Source organism: Pseudophryne corroboree (genome assembly GCF_028390025.1).
Source record: "Pseudophryne corroboree isolate aPseCor3 chromosome 3 unlocalized genomic scaffold, aPseCor3.hap2 SUPER_3_unloc_16, whole genome shotgun sequence".
NCBI classification, from domain to species: Eukaryota; Metazoa; Chordata; class Amphibia; order Anura; family Myobatrachidae; genus Pseudophryne; species Pseudophryne corroboree.
This window is the reverse complement of record NW_026967504.1, coordinates 661,142-681,949: the sequence shown is the minus strand read 5'-3', so window position 1 is coordinate 681,949 and position 20,808 is coordinate 661,142. Positions and strand designations below refer to the sequence as shown.

Below are 20,808 nucleotides of genomic sequence, written 5' to 3'. Positions count from 1 at the left end.
ATCTGACCAGTCTCCTCCCCACACTCTCTGGTGTATCTCATACATCAGGAGCCATCAGCCCCTATTATACTTCTGCTCTCCCCTCACATCATGTCACTGTGTTTTACCAGCCCAGAGATCTGACCAGTCTCCTCCCCACACTCTCTGGTGTATCTCATACATCAGGAGCCATCAGACCCTATTATACTCCTGCTCTCCCCCTCACATCATGTCACTGTGTGTTACCAGCCCAGAGACCTGACCAGTCTCCTCCCCACACACTCTGGTGTATCTCATACATCAGGAGCCATCAGCCCCTATTATACTCCTGCTCTCCCCCTCACATCATGTCACTGTGTGTTACCAGCCCAGAGTTCTGACTAGTCTCCTCCCCACTCTCTCTGGTGTATCTCATACATCAGGAGCCATCAGCCCCTATTATACTTCTGCTCTCCCCTCACATCATGTCACTGTGTTTTACCAGCCCAGAGATCTGACCAGTCTCCTCCCCACACTCTCTGGTGTATCTCATACATCAGGAGCCATCAGACCCTATTATACTCCTGCTCTCCCCCTCACATCATGTCACTGTGTGTTACCAGCCCAGAGACCTGACCAGTCTCCTCCCCACACACTCTGGTGTATCTCATACATCAGGAGCCATCAGCCCCTATTATACTCCTGCTCTCCCCCTCACATCATGTCACCGTGTGTTACCAGCCCAGAGATCTGACCAGTCTCCTCCCCACACTCTCTGGTGTATCTCATACATCCGGAGCCATCAGCCCCTATTATACTCCTGCTCTCCCCCTCACATCATGTCACTGTGTGTTACCAGCCCAGAGATCTGACCAGTCTTCTTCCCACTCTCTCTGGTGTATCTCATATATCAGGAGCCATCAGCCCCTATTATACTCCTGCTCTCCCCTCACATCATTTCACTGTGTGCTACCAGCCCAGAGATCTGACCAATCTCCTCTCCACACTGTCTGGTGTATCTCATACATCAGGAGCCATCAGCCCTTATTATACTCCTGCTCTCCCCTCACATCATGTCACTGTGTGTTACCAGCCCAGATATCTGACCAGTCTCCTCCCCACTCTCTCTGGTGTATCTCATACATCAGCAGCCATAAGCCCCTATTATACTCCTGCTCTCCCCCTCACATCATGTCACCGTGTGTTACCAGCCCAGAGATCTGACCAGTCTCCTCCCCACACTCTCTGGTGTATCTCATACATCAGGAGCCATCAGCCCCTATTATACTCCTGCTCTCCCCCTCACATCATGTCACTGTATATCACCATCCCAGAGATCTGACCAGACTCCTCCCCACACTCTCTGGTGTATCTCATACATCAGCAGCCATCAGCCCCTATTATACTCCTGCTCTCCCCCTCACATCATGTCACTGTGTGTTACCAGCCTAGAGATCTGACCAGTCTTCTCCCCACTCTCTCTGGTGTATCTCATATATCAGGAGCCATCAGCCCCTATTATACTCCTGCTCTCCCCTCACATCATTTCACTGTGTGCTACCAGCCCAGAGATCTGACCAATCTCCTCTCCACACTCTCTGGTGTATCTCATACATCAGGAGCCATCAGCCCCTATTATACTCCTGCCTCCCCCTCACATCATGTCACTGTGTGTTACCAGCCCAGAGTTCTGACCAGTCTCCTCCCCACACTCTCTGGTGTATCTCATACATCAGGAGCCATCAGCCCCTATTATACTCCTGCTCTCCCCCACACATCATGTCACTGTGTGTTACCAGCCCAGAGATCTGACCAGTCTCCTCCCCACACTCTCTGGTGTATCTCATACATCAGCAGCCATCAGCCCCTATTATACTCCTGCTCTCCCCCTCACATCATGTCACCGTGTGTTACCAGCCCAGAGTTCTGACCAGTCTCCTCCCCACTCTCTCTGGTGTATCTCATACATCAGCAGCCATCAGCCCCTATTATACTCCTGCTCTCCCCCTCACATCATGTCACCGTGTGTTACCAGCCCAGAGATCTGACCAGTCTCCTCCCCACACACTCTGGTTTATCTCATACATCAGGAGCCATCAGCCCCTATTATACTTCTGCTCTCCCCTCACATCATGTCACTGTGTGTTACCAGCCCAGAGATCTGACCAGTCTCCTCCCCACACTCTCTGGTGTATCTCATACATCAGGAGCCATCAGCCCCTATTATACTCCTGCTCTCCCCCTCACTTCATGTCACTGTGTGTTACCAGCCCAGAGACCTGACCAGTCTCCTCCCCACACACTCTGGTGTATCTCATACATCAGGAGCCATCAGCCCCTATTATACTCCTGCTCTCCCCCTCACATCATGTCACTGTGTGTTACCAGCCCAGAGTTCTGACCAGTCTCCTCCCCACACTCTCTGGTGTATCTCATACATCAGCAGCCATCAGCCCCTATTATACTCCTGCTCTCCCCCTCACATCATGTCACTGTATGTCACCATCCCAAAGATCTGACCAGTCTCCTCCCCACACTCTCTGGTGTATCTCATACATCAGCAGCCATCAGCCCCTATTATACTCCTGCTCTCCCCCTCACATCATGTCACTGTGTGTTACCATCCCAGAGATCTGACCAGTCTCCTCCCCACACTCTCTGGTGTATATCATACATCAGGAGCCATCAGCCCCTATTATACTCCTGCCTCCCCCTCACATCATGTCACTGTGTGTTACCAGCCCAGAGATCTGACCAGTCTCCTCCCCACACTCTCTGGTGTATCTCATACATCAGGAGCCATCAGCCCCTATTATACTTCTGCTCTCCCCTCACATCATGTCACTGTGTGTTACCAGCCCAGAGTTCTGACCAGTCTCCTCCCCACACTCTCTAGTGTATCTCATACATCAGGAGCCATCAGCACCTATTATACTCCTGCTCTCCCCTCACATCATGTCACTGTGTGTTACCAGCCCAGAGATCTGACCAGTCTCCTCCCCACTCTCTCTGGTGTATCTCATACATCAGCAGCCATAAGCCCCTATTATACTCCTGCTCTCCCCCTCACATCATGTCACCGTGTGTTACCAGCCCAGAGATCTGACCAGTCTCCTCCCCACACTCTCTGGTGTATCTCATACATCAGGAGCCATCAGCCCCTATTATACTCCTGCTCTCCCCCTCACATCATGTCACTGTATGTCACCATCCCAGAGATCTGACCAGTCTCCTCCCCACACTCTCTGGTGTATCTCATACATCAGCAGCCATCAGCCCCTATTATACTCCTGCTCTCCCCCTCACATCATGTCACTGTGTGTTACCAGCCCAGAGATCTGACCAGTCTTCTCCCCACTCTCTCTGGTGTATCTCATATATCAGGAGCCATCAGCCCCTATTATACTCCTGCTCTCCCCTCACATCATTTCACTGTGTGTTACTAGCCCAGAGATCTGACCAATCTCCTCTCCACACTCTCTGGTGTATCTCATACATCAGGAGCCATCAGCCCCTATTATACTCCTGCTCTCCCCTCACATCATGTCACTGTGTGTTACCAGCCCAGAGATCTGACCAGTCTCCTCCCCACACTCTCTAGTGTATCTTATACATCAGGAGCCATCAGCACCTATTATACTCCTGCTCCTCCCTCACATCATGTCACTGTGTGTTACCAGCCCAGAGATCTGACCAGTCTCCTCCCCACACTCTCTGGTGTATCTCATACATCAGCAGCCATCAGCCCCTATTATACTCCTGCTCTCCCCCTCACATCATGTCACCGTGTGTTACCAGCCCAGAGATCTGACCAGTCTCCTCCCCACACACTCTGGTTTATCTCATACATCAGGAGCCATCAGCCCCTATTATACTTCTGCTCTCCCCTCACATCATGTCACTGTGTGTTACCAGCCCAGAGATCTGACCAGTCTCCTCCCCACACTCTCTGGTGTATCTCATACATCAGGAGCCATCAGCCCCTATTATACTCCTGCTCTCCCCCTCACTTCATGTCACTGTGTGTTACCAGCCCAGAGACCTGACCAGTCTCCTCCCCACACACTCTGGTGTATCTCATACATCAGGAGCCATCAGCCCCTATTATACTCCTGCTCTCCCCCTCACATCATGTCACTGTGTGTTACCAGCCCAGAGTTCTGACCAGTCTCCTCCCCACACTCTCTGGTGTATCTCATACATCAGCAGCCATCAGCCCCTATTATACTCCTGCTCTCCCCCTCACATCATGTCACTGTATGTCACCATCCCAAATATCTGACCAGTCTCCTCCCCACACTCTCTGGTGTATATCATACATCAGGAGCCATCAGCCCCTATTATACTCCTGCCTCCCCCTCACATCATGTCACTGTGTGTTACCAGCCCAGAGATCTGACCAGTCTCCTCCCCACACTCTCTGGTGTATCTCATACATCAGCAGCCATCAGCCCCTATTATACTCCTGCTCTCCCCCTCACATCATGTCACTGTATGTCACCATCCCAAAGATCTGACCAGTCTCCTCCCCACACTCTCTGGTGTATCTCATACATCAGGAGCCATCAGCCCCTATTATACTCCTGCTCTCCCCCTCACATCATGTCACTGTGTGTTACCAGCCCAGAGTTCTGACCAGTCTCCTCCCCACACTCTCTGGTGTATCTCATACATCAGCAGCCATCAGCCCCTATTATACTCCTGCTCTCCCCCTCACATCATGTCACTGTATGTCACCATCCCAAAGATCTGACCAGTCTCCTCCCCACACTCTCTGGTGTATCTCATACATCAGGAGCCATCAGCCCCTATTATACTCCTGCTCTCCCCCTCACATCATGTCACTGTGTGTTACCAGCCCAGAGTTCTGACTAGTCTCCTCCCCACTCTCTCTGGTGTATCTCATACATCAGGAGCCATCAGCCCCTATTATACTTCTGCTCTCCCCTCACATCATGTCACTGTGTTTTACCAGCCCAGAGATCTGACCAGTCTCCTCCCCACACTCTCTGGTGTATCTCATACATCAGGAGCCATCAGACCCTATTATACTCCTGCTCTCCCCCTCACATCATGTCACTGTGTGTTACCAGCCCAGAGACCTGACCAGTCTCCTCCCCACACACTCTGGTGTATCTCATACATCAGGAGCCATCAGCCCCTATTATACTCCTGCTCTCCCCCTCACATCATGTCACCGTGTGTTACCAGCCCAGAGATCTGACCAGTCTCCTCCCCACACTCTCTGGTGTATCTCATACATCCGGAGCCATCAGCCCCTATTATACTCCTGCTCTCCCCCTCACATCATGTCACTGTGTGTTACCAGCCCAGAGATCTGACCAGTCTCCTCCCCACACTCTCTGGTGTATCTCATCCATCAGGAGCCATCAGCCCCTATTATACTCCTGCTCTCCCCCTCACATCATGTCACTGTGTGTTACCAGCCCAGAGACCTGACCAGTCTCCTCCCCACACACTCTGGTGTATCTCATACATCAGGAGCCATCAGCCCCTATTATACTCCTGCTCTCCCCCTCACATCATGTCACTGTGTGTTACCAGCCCAGAGTTCTGACCAGTCTCCTCCCCACACACTCTGGTGTATCTCATACATCAGCAGCCATCAGCCCCTATTATACTCCTGCTCTCCCCCTCACATCATGTCACCGTGTGTTACCAGCCCAGAGATCTGACCAGTCTCCTCCCCACACTCTCTGGTGTATCTCATACATCAGGATCCATCAGCCCCTATTATACTCCTGCTCTCCCCCTCACATCATGTCACTGTATGTCACCATCCCAGAGATCTGACCAGTCTCCTCCCCACACTCTCTGGTGTATCTCATACATCAGGAGCCATCAGCCCCTATTATACTCCTGCTCTCCCCCACACATCATGTCACTGTGTGTTACCAGCCCAGAGATCTGACCAGTCTCCTCCCCACACTCTCTGGTGTATCTCATACATCAGCAGCCATCAGCCCCTATTATACTCCTGCTCTCCCCTCACATCATGTCACCGTGTGTTACCAGCCCAGAGTTCTGACCAGTCTCCTCCCCACTCTCTCTGGTGTATCTCATACATCAGCAGCCATCAGCCCCTATTATACTCCTGCTCTCCCCCTCACATCATGTCACCGTGTGTTACCAGCCCAGAGATCTGACCAGTCTCCTCCCCACACACTCTGGTTTATCTCATACATCAGGAGCCATCAGCCCCTATTATACTTCTGCTCTCCCCTCACATCATGTCACTGTGTGTTACCAGCCCAGAGATCTGACCAGTCTCCTCCCCACACTCTCTGGTGTATCTCATACATCAGGAGCCATCGGCCCCTATTATACTCCTGCTCTCCCCCTCACTTCATGTCACTGTGTGTTACCAGCCCAGAGACCTGACCAGTCTCCTCCCCACACACTCTGGTGTATCTCATACATCAGGAGCCATCAGCCCCTATTATACTCCTGCTCTCCCCCTCACATCATGTCACTGTGTGTTACCAGCCCAGAGTTCTGACCAGTCTCCTCCCCACACTCTCTGGTGTATCTCATACATCAGCAGCCATCAGCCCCTATTATACTCCTGCTCTCCCCCTCACATCATGTCACTGTATGTCACCATCCCAAAGATCTGACCAGTCTCCTCCCCACACTCTCTGGTGTATCTCATACATCAGGAGCCATCAGCCCCTATTATACTCCTGCTCTCCCCCTCACATCATGTCACTGTGTGTTACCAGCCCAGAGTTCTGACTAGTCTCCTCCCCACTCTCTCTGGTGTATCTCATACATCAGGAGCCATCAGCCCCTATTATACTTCTGCTCTCCCCTCACATCATGTCACTGTGTTTTACCAGTCCAGAGATCTGACCAGTCTCCTCCCCACACTCTCTGGTGTATCTCATACATCAGGAGCCATCAGACCCTATTATACTCCTGCTCTCCCCCTCACATCATGTCACTGTGTGTTACCAGCCCAGAGACCTGACCAGTCTCCTCCCCACACACTCTGGTGTATCTCATACATCAGGAGCCATCAGCCCCTATTATACTCCTGCTCTCCCCCTCACATCATGTCACCGTGTGTTACCAGCCCAGAGATCTGACCAGTCTCCTCCCCACACTCTCTGGTGTATCTCATACATCCGGAGCCATCAGCCCCTATTATACTCCTGCTCTCCCCCTCACATCATGTCACTGTGTGTTACCAGCCCAGAGATCTGACCAGTCTCCTCCCCACACTCTCTGGTGTATCTCATCCATCAGGAGCCATCAGCCCCTATTATACTCCTGCTCTCCCCCTCACATCATGTCACTGTGTGTTACCAGCCCAGAGACCTGACCAGTCTCCTCCCCACACACTCTGGTGTATCTCATACATCAGGAGCCATCAGCCCCTATTATACTCCTGCTCTCCCCCTCATATCATGTCACTGTATGTTACCAGCCCAGAGTTCTGACCAGTCTCCTCCCCACTCTCTCTGGTGTATCTCATACATCAGCAGCCATCAGCCCCTATTATACTCCTGCTCTCCCCCTCACATCATGTCACCGTGTGTTACCAGCCCAGAGATCTGACCAGTCTCCTCCCCACACTCTCTGGTGTATCTCATACATCAGGATCCATCAGCCCCTATTATACTCCTGCTCTCCCCCTCACATCATGTCACTGTATGTCACCATCCCAGAGATCTGACCAGTCTCCTCCCCACATTCTCTGGTGTATCTCATACATCAGCAGCCATCAGCCCCTAATATACTCCTGCTCTCCCCCTCACATCATGTCACTGTGTGTTACCAGCCCAGAGATCTGACCAGTCTTCTCCCCACTCTCTCTGGTGTATCTCATATATCAGGAGCCATCAGCCCCTATTATACTCCTGCTCTCCCCTCACATCATTTCACTGTGTGTTACCAGCCCAGAGATCTGACCAATCTCCTCTCCACACTCTCTGGTGTATCTCATACATCAGGAGCCATCAGCCCCTATTATACTCCTGCTCTCCCCTCACATCATGTCACTGTGTGTTACCAGCCCAGAGATCTGACCAGTCTCCTCCCCACACTCTCTAGTGTATCTCATACATCAGGAGCCATCAGCACCTATTATACTCCTGCTCCTCCCTCACATCATGTCACTGTGTGTTACCAGCCCAGAGATCTGACCAGTCTCCTCCCCACACACTTTGGTGTATCTCATACATCAGGAGCCATCAGCCCCTATTATACTCCTGCCTCCCCCTCACATCATGTCACTGTGTGTTACCAGCCCAGAGATCTGACCAGTCTCCTCCCCACACTCTCTGGTGTATCTCATACATCAGGAGCCATCAGCCCCTATTATACTTCTGCTCTCCCCTCACATCATGTCACTGTGTTTTACCAGCCCAGAGATCTGACCAGTCTCCTCCCCACACTCTCTGGTGTATCTCATACATCAGGAGCCATCAGACCCTATTATACTCCTGCTCTCCCCCTCACATCATGTCACTGTGTGTTACCAGCCCAGAGACCTGACCAGTCTCCTCCCCACACACTCTGGTGTATCTCATACATCAGGAGCCATCAGCCCCTATTATACTCCTGCTCTCCCCCTCACATCATGTCACTGTGTGTTACCAGCCCAGAGTTCTGACTAGTCTCCTCCCCACTCTCTCTGGTGTATCTCATACATCAGGAGCCATCAGCCCCTATTATACTTCTGCTCTCCCCTCACATCATGTCACTGTGTTTTACCAGCCCAGAGATCTGACCAGTCTCCTCCCCACACTCTCTGGTGTATCTCATACATCAGGAGCCATCAGACCCTATTATACTCCTGCTCTCCCCCTCACATCATGTCACTGTGTGTTACCAGCCCAGAGACCTGACCAGTCTCCTCCCCACACACTCTGGTGTATCTCATACATCAGGAGCCATCAGCCCCTATTATACTCCTGCTCTCCCCCTCACATCATGTCACCGTGTGTTACCAGCCCAGAGATCTGACCAGTCTCCTCCCCACACTCTCTGGTGTATCTCATACATCCGGAGCCATCAGCCCCTATTATACTCCTGCTCTCCCCCTCACATCATGTCACTGTGTGTTACCAGCCCAGAGATCTGACCAGTCTTCTTCCCACTCTCTCTGGTGTATCTCATATATCAGGAGCCATCAGCCCCTATTATACTCCTGCTCTCCCCTCACATCATTTCACTGTGTGCTACCAGCCCAGAGATCTGACCAATCTCCTCTCCACACTGTCTGGTGTATCTCATACATCAGGAGCCATCAGCCCTTATTATACTCCTGCTCTCCCCTCACATCATGTCACTGTGTGTTACCAGCCCAGATATCTGACCAGTCTCCTCCCCACTCTCTCTGGTGTATCTCATACATCAGCAGCCATAAGCCCCTATTATACTCCTGCTCTCCCCCTCACATCATGTCACCGTGTGTTACCAGCCCAGAGATCTGACCAGTCTCCTCCCCACACTCTCTGGTGTATCTCATACATCAGGAGCCATCAGCCCCTATTATACTCCTGCTCTCCCCCTCACATCATGTCACTGTATATCACCATCCCAGAGATCTGACCAGACTCCTCCCCACACTCTCTGGTGTATCTCATACATCAGCAGCCATCAGCCCCTATTATACTCCTGCTCTCCCCCTCACATCATGTCACTGTGTGTTACCAGCCTAGAGATCTGACCAGTCTTCTCCCCACTCTCTCTGGTGTATCTCATATATCAGGAGCCATCAGCCCCTATTATACTCCTGCTCTCCCCTCACATCATTTCACTGTGTGCTACCAGCCCAGAGATCTGACCAATCTCCTCTCCACACTCTCTGGTGTATCTCATACATCAGGAGCCATCAGCCCCTATTATACTCCTGCCTCCCCCTCACATCATGTCACTGTGTGTTACCAGCCCAGAGTTCTGACCAGTCTCCTCCCCACACTCTCTGGTGTATCTCATACATCAGGAGCCATCAGCCCCTATTATACTCCTGCTCTCCCCCACACATCATGTCACTGTGTGTTACCAGCCCAGAGATCTGACCAGTCTCCTCCCCACACTCTCTGGTGTATCTCATACATCAGCAGCCATCAGCCCCTATTATACTCCTGCTCTCCCCCTCACATCATGTCACCGTGTGTTGCCAGCCCAGAGTTCTGACCAGTCTCCTCCCCACTCTCTCTGGTGTATCTCATACATCAGCAGCCATCAGCCCCTATTATACTCCTGCTCTCCCCCTCACATCATGTCACCGTGTGTTACCAGCCCAGAGATCTGACCAGTCTCCTCCCCACACACTCTGGTTTATCTCATACATCAGGAGCCATCAGCCCCTATTATACTTCTGCTCTCCCCTCACATCATGTCACTGTGTGTTACCAGCCCAGAGATCTGACCAGTCTCCTCCCCACACTCTCTGGTGTATCTCATACATCAGGAGCCATCAGCCCCTATTATACTCCTGCTCTCCCCCTCACTTCATGTCACTGTGTGTTACCAGCCCAGAGACCTGACCAGTCTCCTCCCCACACACTCTGGTGTATCTCATACATCAGGAGCCATCAGCCCCTATTATACTCCTGCTCTCCCCCTCACATCATGTCACTGTGTGTTACCAGCCCAGAGTTCTGACCAGTCTCCTCCCCACACTCTCTGGTGTATCTCATACATCAGCAGCCATCAGCCCCTATTATACTCCTGCTCTCCCCCTCACATCATGTCACTGTATGTCACCATCCCAAAGATCTGACCAGTCTCCTCCCCACACTCTCTGGTGTATCTCATACATCAGCAGCCATCAGCCCCTATTATACTCCTGCTCTCCCCCTCACATCATGTCACTGTGTGTTACCATCCCAGAGATCTGACCAGTCTCCTCCCCACACTCTCTGGTGTATATCATACATCAGGAGCCATCAGCCCCTATTATACTCCTGCCTCCCCCTCACATCATGTCACTGTGTGTTACCAGCCCAGAGATCTGACCAGTCTCCTCCCCACACTCTCTGGTGTATCTCATACATCAGGAGCCATCAGCCCCTATTATACTTCTGCTCTCCCCTCACATCATGTCACTGTGTGTTACCAGCCCAGAGTTCTGACCAGTCTCCTCCCCACACTCTCTAGTGTATCTCATACATCAGGAGCCATCAGCACCTATTATACTCCTGCTCTCCCCTCACATCATGTCACTGTGTGTTACCAGCCCAGAGATCTGACCAGTCTCCTCCCCACTCTCTCTGGTGTATCTCATACATCAGCAGCCATAAGCCCCTATTATACTCCTGCTCTCCCCCTCACATCATGTCACCGTGTGTTACCAGCCCAGAGATCTGACCAGTCTCCTCCCCACACTCTCTGGTGTATCTCATACATCAGGAGCCATCAGCCCCTATTATACTCCTGCTCTCCCCCTCACATCATGTCACTGTATGTCACCATCCCAGAGATCTGACCAGTCTCCTCCCCACACTCTCTGGTGTATCTCATACATCAGCAGCCATCAGCCCCTATTATACTCCTGCTCTCCCCCTCACATCATGTCACTGTGTGTTACCAGCCCAGAGATCTGACCAGTCTTCTCCCCACTCTCTCTGGTGTATCTCATATATCAGGAGCCATCAGCCCCTATTATACTCCTGCTCTCCCCTCACATCATTTCACTGTGTGTTACTAGCCCAGAGATCTGACCAATCTCCTCTCCACACTCTCTGGTGTATCTCATACATCAGGAGCCATCAGCCCCTATTATACTCCTGCTCTCCCCTCACATCATGTCACTGTGTGTTACCAGCCCAGAGATCTGACCAGTCTCCTCCCCACACTCTCTAGTGTATCTTATACATCAGGAGCCATCAGCACCTATTATACTCCTGCTCCTCCCTCACATCATGTCACTGTGTGTTACCAGCCCAGAGATCTGACCAGTCTCCTCCCCACACTCTCTGGTGTATCTCATACATCAGCAGCCATCAGCCCCTATTATACTCCTGCTCTCCCCCTCACATCATGTCACCGTGTGTTACCAGCCCAGAGATCTGACCAGTCTCCTCCCCACACACTCTGGTTTATCTCATACATCAGGAGCCATCAGCCCCTATTATACTTCTGCTCTCCCCTCACATCATGTCACTGTGTGTTACCAGCCCAGAGATCTGACCAGTCTCCTCCCCACACTCTCTGGTGTATCTCATACATCAGGAGCCATCAGCCCCTATTATACTCCTGCTCTCCCCCTCACTTCATGTCACTGTGTGTTACCAGCCCAGAGACCTGACCAGTCTCCTCCCCACACACTCTGGTGTATCTCATACATCAGGAGCCATCAGCCCCTATTATACTCCTGCTCTCCCCCTCACATCATGTCACTGTGTGTTACCAGCCCAGAGTTCTGACCAGTCTCCTCCCCACACTCTCTGGTGTATCTCATACATCAGCAGCCATCAGCCCCTATTATACTCCTGCTCTCCCCCTCACATCATGTCACTGTATGTCACCATCCCAAATATCTGACCAGTCTCCTCCCCACACTCTCTGGTGTATATCATACATCAGGAGCCATCAGCCCCTATTATACTCCTGCCTCCCCCTCACATCATGTCACTGTGTGTTACCAGCCCAGAGATCTGACCAGTCTCCTCCCCACACTCTCTGGTGTATCTCATACATCAGCAGCCATCAGCCCCTATTATACTCCTGCTCTCCCCCTCACATCATGTCACTGTGTGTTACCATCCCAGAGATCTGACCAGTCTCCTCCCCACACTCTCTGGTGTATATCATACATCAGGAGCCATCAGCCCCTATTATACTCCTGCCTCCCCCTCACATCATGTCACTGTGTGTTACCAGCCCAGAGATCTGACCAGTCTCCTCCCCACACTCTCTGGTGTATCTCATACATCAGGAGCCATCAGCCCCTATTATACTTCTGCTCTCCCCTCACATCATGTCACTGTGTGTTACCAGCCCAGAGTTCTGACCAGTCTCCTCCCCACACTCTCTAGTGTATCTCATACATCAGGAGCCATCAGCACCTATTATACTCCTGCTCTCCCCTCACATCATGTCACTGTGTGTTACCAGCCCAGAGATCTGACCAGTCTCCTCCCCACTCTCTCTGGTGTATCTCATACATCAGCAGCCATAAGCCCCTATTATACTCCTGCTCTCCCCCTCACATCATGTCACCGTGTGTTACCAGCCCAGAGATCTGACCAGTCTCCTCCCCGCACTCTCTGGTGTATCTCATACATCAGGAGCCATCAGCCCCTATTATACTCCTGCTCTCCCCCTCACATCATGTCACTCTATGTCACCATCCCAGAGATCTGACCAGTCTCCTCCCCACACTCTCTGGTGTATCTCATACATCAGCAGCCATCAGCCCCTATTATACTCCTGCTCTCCCCCTCACATCATGTCACTGTGTGTTACCAGCCCAGAGATCTGACCAGTCTTCTCCCCACTCTCTCTGGTGTATCTCATATATCAGGAGCCATCAGCCCCTATTATACTCCTGCTCTCCCCTCACATCATTTCACTGTGTGTTACTAGCCCAGAGATCTGACCAATCTCCTCTCCACACTCTCTGGTGTATCTCATACATCAGGAGCCATCAGCCCCTATTATACTCCTGCTCTCCCCTCACATCATGTCACTGTGTGTTACCAGCCCAGAGATCTGACCAGTCTCCTCCCCACACTCTCTAGTGTATCTTATACATCAGGAGCCATCAGCACCTATTATACTCCTGCTCCTCCCTCACATCATGTCACTTTGTGTTACCAGCCCAGAGATCTGACCAGTCTCCTCCCCACACTCTCTGGTGTATCTCATACATCAGGAGCCATCAGCCCCTATTATACTTCTGCTCTCCCCTCACATCATGTCACTGTGTTTTACCAGCCCAGAGATCTGACCAGTCTCCTCCCCACACTCTCTGGTGTATCTCATACATCAGGAGCCATCAGACCCTATTATACTCCTGCTCTCCCCCTCACATCATGTCACTGTGTGTTACCAGCCCAGAGACCTGACCAGTCTCCTCCCCACACACTCTGGTGTATCTCATACATCAGGAGCCATCAGCCCCTATTATACTCCTGCTATCCCCCTCACATAATGTCACTGTGTGTTACCAGCCCAGAGTTCTGACTAGTCTCCTCCCCACTCTCTCTGGTGTATCTCATACATCAGCAGCCATCAGCCCCTATTATACTCCTGCTCTCCCCCTCACATCATGTCACCGTGTGTTACCAGCCCAGAGATCTGACCAGTCTCCTCCCCACACTCTCTGGTGTATCTCATACATCAGGAGCCATCAGCCCCTATTATACTCCTGCTATCCCCCTCACATCATTTCACTGTATGTCACCATCCCAGAGATCTGACCAGTCTTCTCCCCACACTCTCTGGTGTATCTCATACATCAACAGCCATCAGCCCCTATTATACTCCTACTCTCCTCCTCAAATTATGTCACTGTGTGTTACCAGCCCAGAGTTCTGACCAGTCTCCTCCCCACACTCTCTGGTGTATCTCATACATCAGGAGCCATCATCCCCTATTATACTCCTGCTCTCCCCTCACATCATGTCACTGTGTGTTACCAGCCCAGAGATCTGACCAGTCTCCTCCCCACACTCTCTAGTGTATCTCATACATCAGGAGCCATCAGCACCTATTATACTCCTGCTCCTCCCTCACATCATGTCACTGTGTGTTACCAGCCCAGAGATCTGACCAGTCTCCTCCCCACACACTTTGGTGTATCTCATACATCAGGAGCCATCAGCCCCTATTATACTCCTGCCTCCCCCTCACATCATGTCACTGTGTGTTACCAGCCCAGAGATCTGACCAGTCTCCTCCCCACACTCTCTGGTGTATCTCATACATCAGGAGCCATCAGCCCCTATTATACTCCTGCTCTCCCCCTCACATCATGTCACCGTGTGTTACCAGCCCAGAGATCTGACCAGTCTCCTCCCCACACTCTCTGGTGTATCTCATACATCAGGAGCCATCAGCCCCTATTATACTCCTGCTCTCCCCCTCACATAATGTCACTGTGTGTTACCAGCCCAGAGTTCTGACTAGTCTCCTCCCCACTCTCTCTGGTGTATCTCATACATCAGGAGCCATCAGCCCCTATTATACTTCTGCTCTCCCCTCACATCATGTCACTGTGTTTTACCAGCCCAGAGATCTGACCAGTCTCCTCCCCACACTCTCTGGTGTATCTCATACATCAGGAGCCATCAGCCCCTATTATACTCCTGCTCTCCCCTCACATCATGTCACTGTGTGTTACCAGCCCAGAGATCTGACCAGTCTCCTCCCCACACTCTCTAGTGTATCTCATACATCAGGAGCCATCAGCACCTATTATACTCCTGCTCCTCCCTCACATCATGTCACTGTGTGTTACCAGCCCAGAGATCTGACCAGTCTCCTCCCCACACACTTTGGTGTATCTCATACATCAGGAGCCATCAGCCCCTATTATACTCCTGCCTCCCCCTCACATCATGTCACTGTGTGTTACCAGCCCAGAGATCTGACCAGTCTCCTCCCCACACTCTCTGGTGTATCTCATACATCAGGAGCCATCAACCCCTATTATACTTCTGCTCTCCCCTCACATCATGTCACTGTGTTTTACCAGCCCAGAGATCTGACCAGTCTCCTCCCCACACTCTCTGGTGTATCTCATACATCAGGAGCCATCAGACCCTATTATACTCCTGCTCTCCCCCTCACATCATGTCACTGTGTGTTACCAGCCCAGAGACCTGACCAGTCTCCTCCCCACACACTCTGGTGTATCTCATACATCAGGAGCCATCAGCCCCTATTATACTCCTGCTCTCCCCCTCACATCATGTCACTGTGTGTTACCAGCCCAGAGTTCTGACTAGTCTCCTCCCCACTCTCTCTGGTGTATCTCATACATCAGGAGCCATCAGCCCCTATTATACTTCTGCTCTCCCCTCACATCATGTCACTGTGTTTTACCAGCCCAGAGATCTGACCAGTCTCCTCCCCACACTCTCTGGTGTATCTCATACATCAGGAGCCATCAGCCCCTATTATACTCCTGCTCTCCCCTCACATCATGTCACTGTGTGTTACCAGCCCAGAGATCTGACCAGTCTCCTCCCCACACTCTCTAGTGTATCTCATACATCAGGAGCCATCAGCACCTATTATACTCCTGCTCCTCCCTCACATCATGTCACTGTGTGTTACCAGCCCAGAGATCTGACCAGTCTCCTCCCCACACACTTTGGTGTATCTCATACATCAGGAGCCATCAGCCCCTATTATACTCCTGCCTCCCCCTCACATCATGTCACTGTGTGTTACCAGCCCAGAGATCTGACCAGTCTCCTCCCCACACTCTCTGGTGTATCTCATACATCAGGAGCCATCAGCCCCTATTATACTTCTGCTCTCCCCTCACATCATGTCACTGTGTTTTACCAGCCCAGAGATCTGACCAGTCTCCTCCCCACACTCTCTGGTGTATCTCATACATCAGGAGCCATCAGACCCTATTATACTCCTGCTCTCCCCCTCACATCATGTCACTGTGTGTTACCAGCCCAGAGACCTGACCAGTCTCCTCCCCACACACTCTGGTGTATCTCATACATCAGGAGCCATCAGCCCCTATTATACTCCTGCTCTCCCCCTCACATCATGTCACCGTGTGTTACCAGCCCAGAGATCTGACCAGTCTCCTCCCCACACTCTCTGGTGTATCTCATACATCCAGAGCCATCAGCCCCTATTATACTCCTGCTCTCCCCCTCACATCATGTCACTGTGTGTTACCAGCCCAGAGATCTGACCAGTCTTCTTCCCACTCTCTCTGGTGTATCTCATATATCAGGAGCCATCAGCCCCTATTATACTCCTGCTCTCCCCTCACATCATTTCACTGTGTGCTACCAGCCCAGAGATCTGACCAATCTCCTCTCCACACTGTCTGGTGTATCTCATACATCAGGAGCCATCAGCCCTTATTATACTCCTGCTCTCCCCTCACATCATGTCACTGTGTGTTACCAGCCCAGAGATCTGACCAGTCTCCTCCCCACTCTCTCTGGTGTATCTCATACATCAGCAGCCATAAGCCCCTATTATACTCCTGCTCTCCCCCTCACATCATGTCACCGTGTGTTACCAGCCCAGAGATCTGACCAGTCTCCTCCCCACACTCTCTGGTGTATCTCATACATCAGGAGCCATCAGCCCCTATTATACTCCTGCTCTCCCCCTCACATCATGTCACTGTATATCACCATCCCAGAGATCTGACCAGACTCCTCCCCACACTCTCTGGTGTATCTCATACATCAGCAGCCATCAGCCCCTATTATACTCCTGCTCTCCCCCTCACATCATGTCACTGTGTGTTACCAGCCTAGAGATCTGACCAGTCTTCTCCCCACTCTCTCTGGTGTATCTCATATATCAGGAGCCATCAGCCCCTATTATACTCCTGCTCTCCCCTCACATCATTTCACTGTGTGCTACCAGCCCAGAGATCTGACCAATCTCCTCTCCACACTCTCTGGTGTATCTCATACATCAGGAGCCATCAGCCCCTATTATACTCCTGCCTCCCCCTCACATCATGTCACTGTGTGTTACCAGCCCAGAGATCTGACCAGTCTCCTCCCCACACTCTCTGGTGTATCTCATACATCAGGAGCCATCAGCCCCTATTATACTCCTGCTCTCCCCCACACATCATGTCACTGTGTGTTACCAGCCCAGAGATCTGACCAGTCTCCTCCCCACACTCTCTGGTGTATCTCATACATCAGCCCCTATTATACTCCTGCTCTCCCCCTCACATCATGTCACCGTGTGTTACCAGCCCAGAGTTCTGACCAGTCTCCTCCCCACTCTCTCTGGTGTATCTCATACATCAGCAGCCATCAGCCCCTATTATACTCCTGCTCTCCCCCTCACATCATGTCACCGTGTGTTACCAGCCCAGAGATCTGACCAGTCTCCTCCCCACACACTCTGGTTTATCTCATACATCAGGAGCCATCAGCCCCTATTATACTTCTGCTCTCCCCTCACATCATGTCACTGTGTGTTACCAGCCCAGAGATCTGACCAGTCTCCTCCCCACACTCTCTGGTGTATCTCATACATCAGCAGCCATCAGCCCCTATTATACTCCTGCTCTCCCCCTCACATCATGTCACTGTATGTCACCATCCCAAAGATCTGACCAGTCTCCTCCCCACACTCTCTGGTGTATCTCATACATCAGCAGCCATCAGCCCCTATTATACTCCTGCTCTCCCCCTCACATCATGTCACTGTGTGTTACCAGCCCAGAGATCTGACCAGTCTTCTCCCCACTCTCTCTGGTGTATCTCGTATATCAGGAGCCATCAGCCTCTATTATACTCCTGCTCTCCCCTCACATCATGTCACTGTGTGTTACCATCCCAGAGATCTGACCAGTCTCCTCCCCACACTCTCTGGTGTATATCATACATCAGGAGCCATCAGCCCCTATTATACTCCTGCCTCCCCCTCACATCATGTCACTGTGTGTTACCAGCCCAGAGATCTGACCAGTCTCCTCCCCACACTCTCTGGTGTATCTCATACATCAGGAGCCATCAGCCCCTATTATACTTCTGCTCTCCCCTCACATCATGTCACTGTGTGTTACCAGCCCAGAGTTCTGACCAGTCTCCTCCCCACACTCTCTAGTGTATCTCATACATCAGGAGCCATCAGCACCTATTATACTCCTGCTCTCCCCTCACATCATGTCACTGTGTGTTACCAGCCCAGAGATCTGACCAGTCTCCTCCCCACTCTCTCTGGTGTATCTCATACATCAGCAGCCATAAGCCCCTATTATACTCCTGCTCTCCCCCTCACATCATGTCACCGTGTGTTACCAGCCCAGAGATCTGACCAGTCTCCTCCCCACACTCTCTGGTGTATCTCATACATCAGGAGCCATCAGCCCCTATTATACTCCTGCTCTCCCCCTCACATCATGTCACCATGTGTTACCAGCCCAGAGATCTGACCAGTCTCCTCCCCACACTCTCTGGTGTATCTCATACATCCAGAGCCATCAGCCCCTATTATACTCCTGCTCTCCCCCTCACATCATGTCACTGTGTGTTACCAGCCCAGAGATCTGAATAGTCTTCTTCCCACTCTCTCTGGTGTATCTCATATATCAGGAGCCATCAGCCCCTATTATACTCCTGCTCTCCCCTCACATCATTTCACTGTATGCTACCAGCCCAGAGATCTGACCAATCTCCTCTCCACACTGTCTGGTGTATCTCATACATCAGGAGCCATCAGCCCTTATTATACTCCTGCTCTCCCCTCACATCATGTCACTGTGTGTTACCAGCCCAGAGATCTGACCAGTCTCCTCCCCACTCTCTCTGGTGTATCTCATACATCAGCAGCCATAAGCCCCTATTATACTCCTGCTCTCCCCCTCACATCATGTCACCGTGTGTTACCAGCCCAGAGATCTGACCAGTCTCCTCCCCACACTCTCTGGTGTATCTCATACATCAGGAGCCATCAGCCCCTATTATACTCCTGCTCTCCCCCTCACATCATGTCACTGTATATCACCATCCCAGAGATCTGACCAGACTCCTCCCCACACTCTCTGGTGTATCTCATACATCAGCAGCCATCAGCCCCTATTATACTCCTGCTCTCCCCCTCACATCATGTCACTGTGTGTTACCAGCCTAGAGATCTGACCAGTCTTCTCCCCACTCTCTCTGGTGTATCTCATATATCAGGAGCCATCAGCCCCTATTATACTCCTGCTCTCCCCTCACATCATTTCACTGTGTGCTACCAGCCCAGAGATCTGACCAATCTCCTCTCCACACTCTCTGGTGTATCTCATACATCAGGAGCCATCAGCCCCTATTATACTCCTGCCTCCCCCTCACATCATGTCACTGTGTGTTACCAGCCCAGAGATCTGACCAGTCTCCTCCCCACACTCTCTGGTGTATCTCATACATCAGGAGCCATCAGCCCCTATTATACTCCTGCTCTCCCCCACACATCATGTCACTGTGTGTTACCAGCCCAGAGATCTGACCAGTCTCCTCCCCACACTCTCTGGTGTATCTCATACATCAGCAGCCATCAGCCCCTATTATACTCCTGCTCTCCCCCTCACATCATGTCACTGTGTGTTACCAGCCCAGAGTTCTGACCAGTCTCCTCCCCACTCTCTCTGGTGTATCTCATACATCAGCAGCCATCAGCCCCTATTATACTCCTGCTCTCCCCCTCACATCATGTCACCGTGTGTTACCAGCCCAGAGATCTGACCAGTCTCCTCCCCACACACTCTGGTTTATCTCATACATCAGGAGCCATCAGCCCCTATTATACTTCTGCTCTCCCCTCACATCATGTCACTGTGTGTTACCAGCCCAGAGATCTGACCAGTCTCCTCCCCACACTCTCTGGTGTATCTCATACATCAGGAGCCATCAGCCCCTATTATACTCCTGCTCTCCCCCTCACTTCATGTCACTGTGTGTTACCAGCCCAGAGACCTGACCAGTCTCCTCCCCACACACTCTGGTGTATCTCATACATCAGGAGCCATCAGCCCCTATTATACTCCTGCTCTCCCCCTCACATCATGTCACTGTGTGTTACCAGCCCAGAGTTCTGACCAGTCTCCTCCCCACACTCTCTGGTGTATCTCATACATCAGCAGCCATCAGCCCCTATTATACTCCTGCTCTCCCCCTCACATCATGTCACTGTATGTCACCATCCCAAAGATCT

At 51.6% G+C, this 20,808-nt stretch overlaps 1 protein-coding gene across 1 annotated transcript in view; it reads left to right on the top strand.

Annotated features, from left to right (window-relative positions):
- The window catches only part of LOC134983483 (zinc finger protein 271-like), a 175,552-nt gene that overhangs the window by 35,396 nt on the left and 119,348 nt on the right, over positions 1-20,808 (top strand). The gene's annotated exons all lie outside the window — the stretch shown is intronic.